This window comes from Pelobates fuscus, chromosome 4, assembly GCF_036172605.1.
Source record: "Pelobates fuscus isolate aPelFus1 chromosome 4, aPelFus1.pri, whole genome shotgun sequence".
Lineage (NCBI taxonomy): Eukaryota > Metazoa > Chordata > Amphibia > Anura > Pelobatidae > Pelobates > Pelobates fuscus.
In genome coordinates, this window is record NC_086320.1 from 384,223,544 (window position 1) to 384,238,155 (window position 14,612).

The following is a 14,612-nucleotide window of genomic DNA, read 5'->3' on the forward strand; positions in this document are numbered from 1 at the left end:
GAAAGTGGGCGGGGACATGCAAATTGTCGCTTTAAGTCCCTCTCAGAGGTGATAATGGCTGAACACGTGCCAGACATTTTGTCTTTTTGTAAATAAAACATTTAGAACATTTTTATAAAAGCAGCAATAAAGGGAGGGATGGAATGTGAAAAAACTAATAATATGCCAGGCATTGCATCTTATCTCCCCAATCAAACGGTCTGTGCAGATATACACAGCGCCAAGCACACTACTCACCCTACACGCCAAGCACCCTACTCCACATGCTACGCACACTACTCACCCTACACACCAAGCACCCTACTCTACATGCTACGCACACTGCTCACCCTACACGCCAAGCACCCTACTCACTCTACATGCTACACACACTGCTCACCCTACACGCCAAGCACCCTACTCACTCTACACGCTACACACACTACTCACCGTACACGCCAAGCACCCGACTTACTCTACATGCTACGCACACTACTCACCGTACACGCCAAGCACCCTACTCACTCCACATGCTACGCACACTGCTCACCCTACACCCGACTCACTCTACATGCTACGCACACTGCTCACCCTACACCCGACTCACTCTACATGCTACGCACACTACTCACCCTACACGCCAAGCACCCTACTCACTCTACGTGCTACGCACACTACTCACCGTACACGCCAAGCACACTACTCACTCTACACAGGGGGGGGATATAGAAAACAGGTTATCAGGGAGCGGGTTATCAGGGAGCGGGTTATCAGGGAGCGGGTTATCTGGGAGCGGGTTATCAGAGAGCGAGTTATCTGGGAGCGAGTTATCAGGGACGGGTTATCTGGGAGCGAGTTATCAGAGACTGGGAGACTTCGATAACCAAATCTGTTCTTTTTCCTTATAACTGAGAGCATCAAACAATATCTCAGGTCATATTAGGCAGAAACGCAATAGTTCAACAAAAGCTGAGTGCCAAAGGGTAAAGCAAGGGGATATAGCACTTAATAATAATCATTCGGTGGGGAGTAATTATTAGGACTTACATGCAGATATCCCTGGGCTTGGTTTGCACAACACTAAACTAAGGCAGTCCATTTGTGGTTCCTAGGGGCCAAGCATCAATTACATTTAAAAAAAACCAAACCTTTATCCACTAGTGCATTGCATGTTATTTCTAATGGCATATAAACATTACTATGATGGCGAATACGTAAATAAATTGTCCCTTCTTCCAGGGCCATACCAGTTCATCGTCTGTCCCTGTGAGCAATACTTGGAATGATAAGATCAAGGCAGGTGGAAGGCAAAGCAATTAAATATTAAACAATCAGGCAGTGAAAATACAGGAACTGTGAATTAATGAAAATCCTGTGTCGGTGATCATTGGGGTGAAATGAGGAGATGAATAGACAGTAAATTTCCACTCTCAGACTACACGCTTTAACTACATTTTATTTGGAATTTCTTAATGCAGAGATGGGCATGCCTGCCACCTCCAGTGGGCACCACATTGGCACCGTATATGGGGTCAAGGCAGTGCCATGCTGACCCTTTAAGGCACCATAAATGATATAAAATGAACATGGTGAGGTGCAAAAAAGTAATGATGGTCCAGGCACTCATGTTCAATCCGGTGGGCAGATTTATTGGAGGAAAGTAGAAACAACGATTCGGCCCACAGAAGGGCCTTTGTCAAGGTTGTTACCATCATTACTTATTATGCAAATCACATTGTGAGGATTGGCCAACCTCAGGCCAGGTTGCACCCTGGGATCCAGGAGAGTGAGGTAACCGTATTGGTAATTATAAAATGAACACTGGTCTGGCACTATAATGGTCATTTAGTGAGGGCCATGCTCGGATCACAATTTTCACTTAGTGTAAGAATCAGTCCTGGACGTTGTTCATGCCCACATACAATCACATCTGAACTGGAGGTCCAATGACCGCTCACCACAGAGGGATGACGAGCTCTGCATGTAAATAGAATTTGGTCAGATCTGCTGATTGGCTACGTCCATGCAATCTATCAATCGGTCTCTCTGGATGCCTTGTGTTTGGGATTGGATCTGGCTGAGAGTCCATGAGTAAAGCCGTACACATCAGATGGGAATACACTGATTGATGCATCTTCATCAAGGGAAACGTGCTGGAGCAAACTGCTGGGTTTCAGTATTCACTAAGCACATTCCAATGATTTCCACGGTTACTACACTGCGTTTAGCACCATGCCCAATAATGGTAAATAGATAGACAGACAGGCTAGTAGAAGAACAAGCTGAGGTTTAGGAATGGAGAAGTCAGATACACAAAATACAATCTGAGTCACAAATAGCAGACAGAATAAATGGAGTCACAGCTGGGTCTAGATAACACCAGAACGAGCAAGAGGTAAGTAGCTATAGTATGTGGCTTCTGCTAATGGCCATCATCATTCTGACATGCCCAGAAAGTGTCACACTGGCATTGGTGTTTTTAGAATGGTGGGCATTATGTGTGGTACTTAAAGGGACACTCTAAGCACAAAAACAGCTTAATGGAGCAGTGTTGGTGTATAGATCATGCCCCTGTAGTCTCACTGTTCAATTCTCTGCCATTTAGGAGTTAAACCACTTTGTTTCTACAGCCCTAGTCAGACCTCCCTGCATGTGACTTACACAGCCTTCATAGAGAGATCTAATGTTTTAACTTCCTTTATTGCACATTCTGATTCATTTACATTTTCTTATCTCCTGTTATGTTAATCGCCTTCTAGCCCCTGCAGTAGCCACCTGTATGTGATTAAAGTTCAATTGGCAGAGCAGGAGACAAAACGTTTTAAAGTAAACACACTGTGTTGTTACATCTGATAGAAAATGAAACAATTTTTCATTCAGGAAGATGTGGCTACAGCTGTTTAAACAGAAACAAAACTGATTTAAAGGAACAATAAATGCACCCGGACCACTTCATCTAATTACATCACACCCCCAACATGTGATTTAGGCCTAATATTAAGTCTCTATGAGAAGCGTTTGATTGGACCTCGGGGAGGATCACAGTGGCAAGAGATAGGTCGTGGACAGCAGTGAGCTTCACCCAGTGCTGGTATCCAGGTAAGTTCCGGGTAAGTTAGTGCTTATTTCTTAGGGTTTAGTTTTTCGTGTTAAAAATGAGAGGGGCTAGTGTTCCTTTAATCCTGCTATGGCACCATCTGTAACAAGAAATAGATTAGAATAAATTCCCAAATACTATGAGAGGAGGTTACCGTTATCTAACAATCCCGTACCCTGAACATTATGCTTTGGTAAGTCACCCACATAAAATGTGTCGACTCATTGTACGTTCTGTGTTTGCCTTGTATATAGAAATAAAGGATTAAAAACTATTTTATATTAAAGGAGCACTATAAGACCAGGAACACAAACATTTATTTCGTGTTGAAACCACCATCTAGCCCCCCCTGGGCCCCTCATGCCTCCCTAAATATAGCAACATCTTACTGTATTCAAGCCTGAAGCTGCTGGCTCTGCCCCTGTCTGTCTCAGAATAGCAAGCTGTCTGCTCATTTCACCAGAAGTGTTGTTCTGAGCCAGTCACATTGCTTCCCCATAGGATTGTCTGAGACTAACAGAGGCAGATCAGGGGCAGAGCCAGCATGATTCAAACACAGCCCTGGCCAATCAGCATCTCCTCATATACATACATTGAACCAATGAATCTCTATGAGGAAAGTTCAGTGTCTGCATGCAGAGGGTGGGGGTGCTGAACGTCAGGGCTGCTTACTGTGCAGAGGAAGGAGATACTGATATGTTGTGATGCATACTAGGCAAGACTGAGATAGGAAGCAGATCTAGCAGCCATCTGAGGAGTGGCCAGTGAATTTATCACTAGGCTGTAATGTAAACACTGCATTTTCTCTGAATAGACAGTGTTTACAGCAAAAAGCCTGAAGGGACTGATTATACTCACCAGAACAAATTCAATAAGCTGTAGTTGTTCTGGTGACTAAAGTGACCCTTTAATGATAATTAAATATAATTTTAGGACTGTCATTTAGCACCTCTGTGCTTTGTTGTTTTCCTGGCAGATCATGGATATCTTTTTTTTTTTTTCATTAGACCTGGCATAGTTTATTTATATTTGCCAAAAAATACACAAGTTTGAAAACCATGAAAAAAACTACATCTCTAACAAAGCCTAACTTGCCCTCACCTCTGCTCCGGCACAGTTTTTACTCCTATTTGTGATGCGGGTCTGATGCTGGGACTTTGCTCCCTCTTATGCAAAGGTCTATAACAGACATCCCAAGTCTCCTGGTAGTTCCGGGAGACTCCCGCATGGTGATTGCTGCTCCCTGACACCCGCAAGTCATACACAATATCCCGTAAATCACACACACAATCTGATGTGCGTGTGTGTGATTTTCATTACATTGTGTATGATTTGCGCCCCCTAACACCCAATATTACTGTTATATTCGCAACAAAAACCATGATGTCACATGAGATCCCTACATGTCCTTGGTGGATTGTCAGCATGGACTTATTCAACTATGCTGGAAAAGAGTACCTGCTCTTAGTAGATCATTACTTAGACTTCTGGGAAATTGAACTGCTTCCTGACCAGTCCACTGAAACTACAATTAAGCGATGCAAGGCGCAATCTGCATGTCATGGCCAACCAACTAAAGTGATTTCTGATAATGGTCCTCAGTTTGCAAGCTTACAGTTCAGGAAATTTGCTATTGAATGGGAGTTTGAGCATGTGACTTCTTCACCACATCATCCACAAGCTAATGGTAAAGCCGAATCTACTGAATTTATGCAAAAAAGCTAAAAGTGATGGTAAAGACCCATGGAAAGCCATCTTACATTGGAGAAACACTCCAACCGAGGGTATGGATAGTAGTCCAGCACAGAGACTAATGTCAAGGAGATTAAAGACCTCCTTACCAGTAGCCAACAAGCTACTTGAACCCTCTGTGATACAAGGTGTACCTGAAAAGTTACGACTTAAGAGGCAAGTGTTCAAGGCAAGATATGACTCATCTGCTAGGGATTTACCTGAACTGAATATTGGGGAACAAATCCGTATGAATCCGCTTCCTGGAGATCGAACAGGTCGCCGGAGAATGGGAACCTGTCTACAAAAGGTTGCACCACGCTCTTATCTTGTGGATATCGAAAGAAACTCTCTACCAACGCAATCTTGTGGATCTGCGAGTGGCCGAGAAGCCCGATTCTCAATATCCAGTTGACATGTCAGACACACCTGGTATTGCAAGGACACACTCACATGTCGGCAGTGAAGAGTGTTTAGAAGTGATACCACAACCTCCCTGAAATGCATTTTTGCATGTTAGTATCTCCTACTCTATAAATTGAACTTTAATCACACACAGGAGGCTCCAGGATGGTCTAGCAAACTATTAACAGAGAGATAGCAAATTCTCCATTAAACAGGCTGTGCAATAAATTAGGTTTAACCTCTTAGTGACCATGGACGTATCAGGTCCGACAAAAAATGGTCCTTAAGGACCGTAGACGTATCTGATAGGTCTACAGGGAATTAGAGCACTGGAAGAGAACACCGGGTGATCGCTCCCCTTGGATCACTTCCGGGTTGCTCCACGTGGAGCCCAGCAGTGAGGCAGAGCATCTAAAAACCATAAGGCAGGCTTCCGATGCTCTGCCTATACTGAGTGCCTCAAGGGGTCGAGACACTCAGTAAATATATAAAAAAAAAAAAAAAAAATAACTAAAAAAATAATTAAATACCTTTTAAAAAAAACAAACAAAAATTAACCCCTACTCTCCCCCTCCCTCCCCATGTATTTACCGATCGGTCTTCTTCTTAGGGGGGACTGAGCCCAGACAGTCTCCCCTCTCCAATTTAGGACCCCCAGGGGCATGTGACCACTCTAAAAGAGTGGTCACATGGCTGCAATATCACATGGCTGCAATAGGTGTCCACAGTGCTGCCAACAAGGGGGCTGCCTGCACTGACAGGCATATATATATATATATATATATATATATATATATATATATATATATATATTGTAACGGAGCTCCGTGTACTCCGACCGAGTACCCTCCGTTGATGGATGCTCCTAGCGCTCTCAGAGGACTCCAAGCACTGCAGACGACACCACAACCACCGCAGGCTCCACAACCGCCGTAGCTTAACTGGAGCCGCGCCGTCTTCCTTCCACCCTGGATCGGCTTCTGTCCTCCAGGACCGTGTGGGGAAGACCTCTCCTCCAGGAGAGCGTATCCGGAACAAGCTCTTACAAGAGCTAAGTGATTAAGAGCTCAGGGGAATATGCAGCGCATAGCAATCCCCAGTGTGATATAGCAGTTCCCTCCAATAACGAGACAAGGCTACGTATTGAGGGTCAGAAGAGGTCTGAGGACTGGAACACCCAGCCTGCTTTTTATTAGGATAAGGTACACACAGGACACTCCCAGGGGGAGGATGAAATTGACCAATCACATGCATAGTACAGCCCACAGGTTCCCTCCCCTCAGATAAACAGTTAAACCAATTATTACATACAATAAAAATACAGTTTTCACATACACACTGTAACTTTAAAACCATACATTCAATTTCAATAAATTACATATTCAGACTCAGCATACATCAAACATAAATCCTTCCAAAAATCAGCCAAATCCCTCCAGTGGATCAAAAGTTAGCTGGAAGTCCTTTATGACCGACCGCAAGCACAATTTCCTGCCCAAAACAGTTCCATAGATTTGGGCTGTGCGGTCGGTCAATTTCATGCGAAAAAACGACTAAGTCCCATTTCGAACGGGACTTAGTCTCTGGAGCTGCAAGTTCCGTATGGGAGAAGGTAAGGGTCAGCGGTGTTCGGCAGAATGTGTAGCCGATTTTAGTTCCACAGAATATTTAGCATACACCGCTGACCGCATTCGAGGAAACCAAGATGGCCGCCGCCACGTGCAATTAACCTGCAGTAACCTCACAGCCTGGGAGGTAAATTGCCTGCACACTTCCAGTTCTGGGTGGTCCGCCTGTGTAATACTTGGTTCAGTAAGCCCTATTTACTGAACCAAGTGGGGGAAAGCCAGGGGCAAGTTATTTTACAGGTCTGGGGACATAGTCTTAAAGGGACATTGTTCAGCAAAGTCACAATATGTCCCCAGACGGTTCTTAAAGGGCCATACACACCCAATAAATGTTAATACGTTTTCAGGGGCACAATCTTCCAGGGGCCATAGTCATGAGGCAGGAGGCTGGCAAACATGCTTCTCCACAATCCAGGGAAGCAGGGCAATTTCTCATTTAAAGGGCCAGTTACAAATAGCGATTTGTAACATATATATATATATATATATATATATATAATTATATAACCAACAAAAACAAACAAACATACACTATCAATAGGAAGAAAGGTAAAGATGAAAAGCTGAATTGTCATAATCTGCCTCCCAGTGTAAAAACCCTCCATATAAGGCAGATTATGACAATTCAGCTTTTCATCTTTCCCTTTCTTCCTATTGATAGTATATGCTTGTTTTTGTTGGTTATATAATTATATATATATATATATATATAGAGAGAAATGATTCAGAGCACTCCAAAGGACTTGTTTGAAAAGAAGCTTTATCTGTGTGAGTAGATCGACGTTTCGACCCGCAGGTCTTTATCAAGATAACAACAAACTTGAAATGGTGTCTTTATATAACCGAAGTAATTAACAAGAAATCACTTACCCCAGTGTGATCGTGAAGCCCCCTCACCATGTGTGAACGCTTGTGTGGTGATTGACATAGCATGCGTCGCGAAGTGATGACGGCTAACATGTGTATCCAATAAGAATTGGGGATGTGCGTCATGTATCTATGGCAACAGCCGTGGCGTGCGCATGCGTAACAGGAACAAGAACGGAAATGTTTTAAAAGCAAGGAAGACGATCTGGCAATTTATAAGTAAATAAAAAATGTATATGGGATTCTATACCAGCCTGGAAAGGTACCCCAATTAGATGTCTAATATGTTAGCGAGCGCAATGGGTCATAAATAAAAATTGTGGAGGAACGTCTAGTCGTCATGGAAACGTCCACACCATGCGCATGCGTAAAGAGATATTAAATTCTCAGAGGGACCTAAAGGTGTGTGAAGTGTGTAAAAAATGTGAGTGGTGTGTATGCTACGTGAGGCAAGGATGTATGTGAAGCAAGTGATGAGTCTAGTGGGTTGCCAAATATAACGTGGATATGATAGGTAAGTATACCAAAGGAAGAGATGAAGAGGGAAAGGCGAAAAAGAGGAGGAGTGTGGGATCCTAAAAGTGTACAAAGGAAGACGGTCTAAACTGTGAGAAACGAACACCCTAAATGATGTGTGGTGATGACACTATCAAGAAAATCATGCAAAATCGTGTGTGGGTGCGGTGGGGGGAGAGAGAGGGTAAGCGAAAAGAAGCATAGGTGGAGGATGATGGGGTGTAGATAAAGTAGAAAGTGAGTGTGGAAGAGTGCAAAGAGTGAAGGTCCCAGGAGGTCAGGTGGGGGACAGATGTGTAAATACAACTGATAACATATAGATGCAGGCAATGGTAAATATATATACATATGTACAAAAATTATATATAAAGGGTCAGCGAAACCAGAGCTGAAAATAATGTCCAGAGATAGCCTAAATCATATGGACATAGACATTCAATTAATGTCTGCCTATGTATGTCATAAAGGAGAGCATGAGAATGAAGACCTGATGTATAATTATATTTTTTTATATATTCAAAGACTAGATGAGAGAGACCCAATTTTTAGCGATTGTCCAAGAAGGAGTGGAAGGATATATATTCATTTAGGCCTCTAGGGTGTACTGTATCGAGCGTCTTTATCCAGTACGCTTCCCGTTGGAGCAGACTTTTAGAACGATCACCGCCCCTGGATAGTGGGGGGATATGGTCGATGGCGGTGAACTTCAGCGTCGGGAGTCGATGGTTAGCTTCTAAAAAATGTTTAGCCACCGGTTTCTCCGTTTTGCCGTCCCTAAAGGCGGTCATAATGCCTGAGCGGTGTCCCCGCATTCTGTCCCGTAGTGTAAGGTCTGTCTTCCCCACATAGTAGAGACCACAGGGGCATGAGATAAGGTAGATCACGTGATCCGTGAGGCAAGAGATGTGGTGTCTGATGAGATATCGTTTTCCCGAGTGTGGATGGGCGAATGATGGACCCGTAAGCATGTGTCCACATGTAACACAATTAGTGCATTGGTTATGTGGGGAGAGACGTAGACCTAATTTTTCTAGGTATAAACAGAAGGTTCGCAAACCACAATTTCTGTCGATTGACACGAGCTCAGCTGAATCCACATCAGAAACCGAGGGGGCAGGCACATCTCAAGATGTATATGGAACACAGCCTAGACAATCTACTCGGCCTCCTTTTTTTCCTCAGGACCAACACACCAACGATCCACCGGGATTCGATACAAGAAGGAGAAAAGAATCAAGAGAACCAAGAGACCAAAAAATACGAGACGGGGACAGAGGGGCAAGATATACAGGCACTCGATCCAACAGAAAGATTTAACCCCTATCTTCAACCTCTCGTCCAAAACGTTGAACCCGGACCACATCAAGGTCCTTTCCAAAGGACTTACCTTTGTGCCTACCCCGAGACCTGATATATTTAAAACGGACGTCGATCTATATAAGATGGAACGAACCCTCAACCTACAAACATTCAAACACGATAACCATCCTTCATCTAAACACCATTTTCGACTCAAAAGCACATGGGAACCCAAGACCTTACATCCTTCTATAAAGGCGTTTTCCAATTTGGTGAGAAGCGACATACACCACATCTTCTCGGAGCCTAGACCCACCTCGCCTAACCTTACACATATGGAAACTAAAGCTCTTAAAGATCTTGCAGGCGACACCAGCATTACTATTAGACCGGCCGACAAGGGTGGCTCTATTGTTATTCAAAACTATACATCATACCGCACTGAGATCCTCAGACAGCTATCTGATCAAACCACCTATCAACGGATCACTTTCGACCCCACCAGTACCATCAGGGGCAAACTACAATCATTAGTTACCAGAGGTGTGGAAGCAGGTTGGATCGATGAACAGACCGCCACATTTCTCATAGATCCACACCCCAACATTCCAGTGTTATACACCTTGCCTAAGGTCCATAAAGACCTTAATAACCCTCCCGGACGACCCATTGTGTCCGCCAGACGTGGCATATTAGAACCACTGGCGAAGTTCATTGACCACCACTGCAAAACACCCTCCTTACTTATACCCACATGCCTTAAGAACACACAAGACCTTCTCACCCACCTTGGACAAATTTCTCTTCCGGAAGGACCCATCACTCTCGCCACTGTAGATGTTAAAAACCTCTACACCATAATACCCCATACTGAGGGGTTAGAGGCCATGAGACAAATCTTGATCCATTCAGATCAATACCAGGGACCCCCCATCGAGTATCTATTGGAATGTCTAGAATTTACCTTGACTAACAATTATTTTCGGTTTGAGAAGCACTTTTATGTTCAACAAACAGGCACAGCCATGGGTTCGGCCATAGCGCCCAACTATGCTAATAGCTATATGTATGCTTATGAGCAAGAACATATTTTATCAAACTACCAGTCCAACATCATATCTTATTTTAGATATGTGGACGACATTTTGATTTTGTGGTCAGGCTCCCCTGTATCGTTTGATGGGATGATCCAACATCTAAACAATATAGACTCCCCCGTACGTCTGAGCCACTGCAGTGACACTAACAGGATACAATTTCTCGATGTAGAGTTATATCGAACACAGAACTCTATCGGATACACCTTATATAAAAAATTGTCCGATCGTAACACAGTGCTACACGCCACTAGCTTCCATCCAGGGGCCCTTAAAAAATCTCTTCCGATCTCCCAATTCCTTAGGGTACTACGGAACAATTCAGATCCAGACAATATCAAAGACCAGATGGATACCATGCAGCAATCCTTTTTACAGAGGGGATATTCGCCCCACACACTCAAACGATCACTACAGAGAGCCACCGAGATCTTTCATCAATCTCTGCCCAATACCTCCACACCTCCACCAAAGTCAGCAACCATCACATTACCATTTCTGTATCACACAGCAAGTGATCGTATCGCTAAGGTGATTCGAAATAGATGGGACCTATTGGCCGCAGACTCTACACTGCATCCTACTTTTTCCCACCCTCCCCGGATTGCCTTCAGACGGAACCGCAACCTGAGGGACATCTTAGTAAAAAGTGACTACATCAACCAATATGAGACTAAAAAAGGACACACGAAAATGGGATGCTTTAAATGCACTAATTGTGTTACATGTGGACACATGCTTACGGGTCCATCATTCGCCCATCCACACTCGGGAAAACGATATCTCATCAGACACCACATCTCTTGCCTCACGGATCACGTGATCTACCTTATCTCATGCCCCTGTGGTCTCTACTATGTGGGGAAGACAGACCTTACACTACGGGACAGAATGCGGGGACACCGCTCAGGCATTATGACCGCCTTTAGGGACGGCAAAACGGAGAAACCGGTGGCTAAACATTTTTTAGAAGCTAACCATCGACTCCCGACGCTGAAGTTCACCGCCATCGACCATATCCCCCCACTATCCAGGGGCGGTGATCGTTCTAAAAGTCTGCTCCAACGGGAAGCGCACTGGATAAAGACGCTCGATACAGTACACCCTAGAGGCCTAAATGAATATATATCCTTCCACTCCTTCTTGGACAATCGCTAAAAATTGGGTCTCTCTCATCTAGTCTTTGAATATATAAAAAAATATAATTATACATCAGGTCTTCATTCTCATGCTCTCCTTTATGACATACATAGGCAGACATTAATTGAATGTCTATGTCCATATGATTTAGGCTATCTCTGGACATTATTTTCAGCTCTGGTTTCGCTGACCCTTTATATATAATTTTTGTACATATGTATATATATTTACCATTGCCTGCATCTATATGTTATCAGTTGTATTTACACATCTGTCCCCCACCTGACCTCCTGGGACCTTCACTCTTTGCACTCTTCCACACTCACTTTCTACTTTATCTACACCCCATCATCCTCCACCTATGCTTCTTTTCGCTTACCCTCTCTCTCCCCCCACCGCACCCACACACGATTTTGCATGATTTTCTTGATAGTGTCATCACCACACATCATTTAGGGTGTTCGTTTCTCACAGTTTAGACCGTCTTCCTTTGTACACTTTTAGGATCCCACACTCCTCCTCTTTTTCGCCTTTCCCTCTTCATCTCTTCCTTTGGTATACTTACCTATCATATCCACGTTATATTTGGCAACCCACTAGACTCATCACTTGCTTCACATACATCCTTGCCTCACGTAGCATACACACCACTCACATTTTTTACACACTTCACACACCTTTAGGTCCCTCTGAGAATTTAATATCTCTTTACGCATGCGCATGGTGTGGACGTTTCCATGACGACTAGACGTTCCTCCACAATTTTTATTTATGACCCATTGCGCTCGCTAACATATTAGACATCTAATTGGGGTACCTTTCCAGGCTGGTATAGAATCCCATATACATTTTTTATTTACTTATAAATTGCCAGATCGTCTTCCTTGCTTTTAAAACATTTCCGTTCTTGTTCCTGTTACGCATGCGCACGCCACGGCTGTTGCCATAGATACATGACGCACATCCCCAATTCTTATTGGATACACATGTTAGCCGTCATCACTTCGCGACGCATGCTATGTCAATCACCACACAAGCGTTCACACATGGTGAGGGGGCTTCACGATCACACTGGGGTAAGTGATTTCTTGTTAATTACTTCGGTTATATAAAGACACCATTTCAAGTTTGTTGTTATCTTGATAAAGACCTGCGGGTCGAAACGTCGATCTACTCACACAGATAAAGCTTCTTTTCAAACAAGTCCTTTGGAGTGCTCTGAATCATTTCTCTCTACATACCTACGCTCTGCAGCACCAAGGCATTTCTCTGAGGATAACCACTTAAGGTAGAGTGCCAGACTTCGAATTTGTATATATATATATATATATATATATATATATATATATATATTGGTGTTGACAGCTAAGGGGCTTTTACTAAAATGAAGTGTATATATCGTTTGTCTGTATAGATATATGGATCAGCTTCAATAAGTAGAAGTATAGATCAGGGTGTTGCAGTGGATGTGATCTATTTGGATTTTGCCAAGGCATTTGATACAGTTCCACACAAAAGATTAGTGTTCAAACTCAAGGAAATCGGTCTAGATGAAAATGCTTGTTCTTGGGTAGAACATTGGCTTAAAAACAGAGTACAAAGAGTTGTCGTTAATGGTAAATTTTCAAGCTGGACAGAGGTGGCAAGTGGTGTCCCTCAGGGGTCTGTTCTGGGACCCCTTCTATTTAACATGTTTATAAATGATCTTGAAGACAGCATTGAAAGTCATGTTTCAGTGTTTGCAGATGACACAAAACTTTGTAAAATAATACAATGTGAGCAAGATATTACTTTGCTGCAGAGGGATTTAGATAGACTGGAGGACTGGGCACTCAAATAGCAGATGAAATTTAATGTTGAAAAATGCAAAGTTATGCACTTCGGCGTAAAGAATACACAAGCAACGTATACCCTTAATGGAAGCGAATTAGGGATAACAACACATGAAAAGGACTTGGGAATTGTTATAGACAACAAACTATGCAACAATGTGCAATGTCAATCAGCAGTGGCCAAGGCCAGTAGAGTATTGTCATGCATGAAAAATGGCATTCATTCTCGGGATGAGAATATCATTTTGCCTCTTTATAAATCACTGGTAAGACCACATATTGAGTATGCTGTGCAATTTTGGGCATCTGTTCTAAAGAAGGATATTATGGCACTAGAAAAAGTGCAGAGGCGGGCTACAAAATGAATAAAAGGAATGGAACATATCAGCTATGAAGAAAGGTTAACAAATTTAAACCTATTTAGTTTAGAAAAACATCGCCTGAGAGGGGATATGATAACATTATACAAATATATTCGGGGCCAATACAAACCATTGTGTGGAAATCTATTCACAAACCGGACTTTACATAGGACACGAGGCCATGCGTTTAGACTGGAAAAAAGAAGATTTCGTCTAAGGCAAAGGAAAGTTTTTTTTACTGTAAGAACAATAAGGATGTGGAATTCTCTGCCTGAAGAAGTGGTTTTATCAGAGTTCATACAGATGTTCAAACAGCTACTAGATGCATACTTGCAAAAACAGAATATTCAAGGATATAATCTTTCGATGTAGGGTAATAACTGCTTGATCCAAGGATAAATCTGACTGCCATTCTGGGGTCAAGAAGGAATTTTTTTCCTAGCTTGTTGCAATATTGTGCTTCAAACTGGTTTTTTTTGCCTTCTTTTGGATCAACAGCAAAAAACAAATGTGAGGAAGGCTGAACTTGATGGACACAAGTCTCTTTTCAGCTATGTAACTATGTAACTAACTATGTAACTATGTAATGTTTAAAGGAGAGCATATTTATTAAAGCTCTTATCTTCTACAAACATAGGGCCTTTTTATTCCCTTATGGT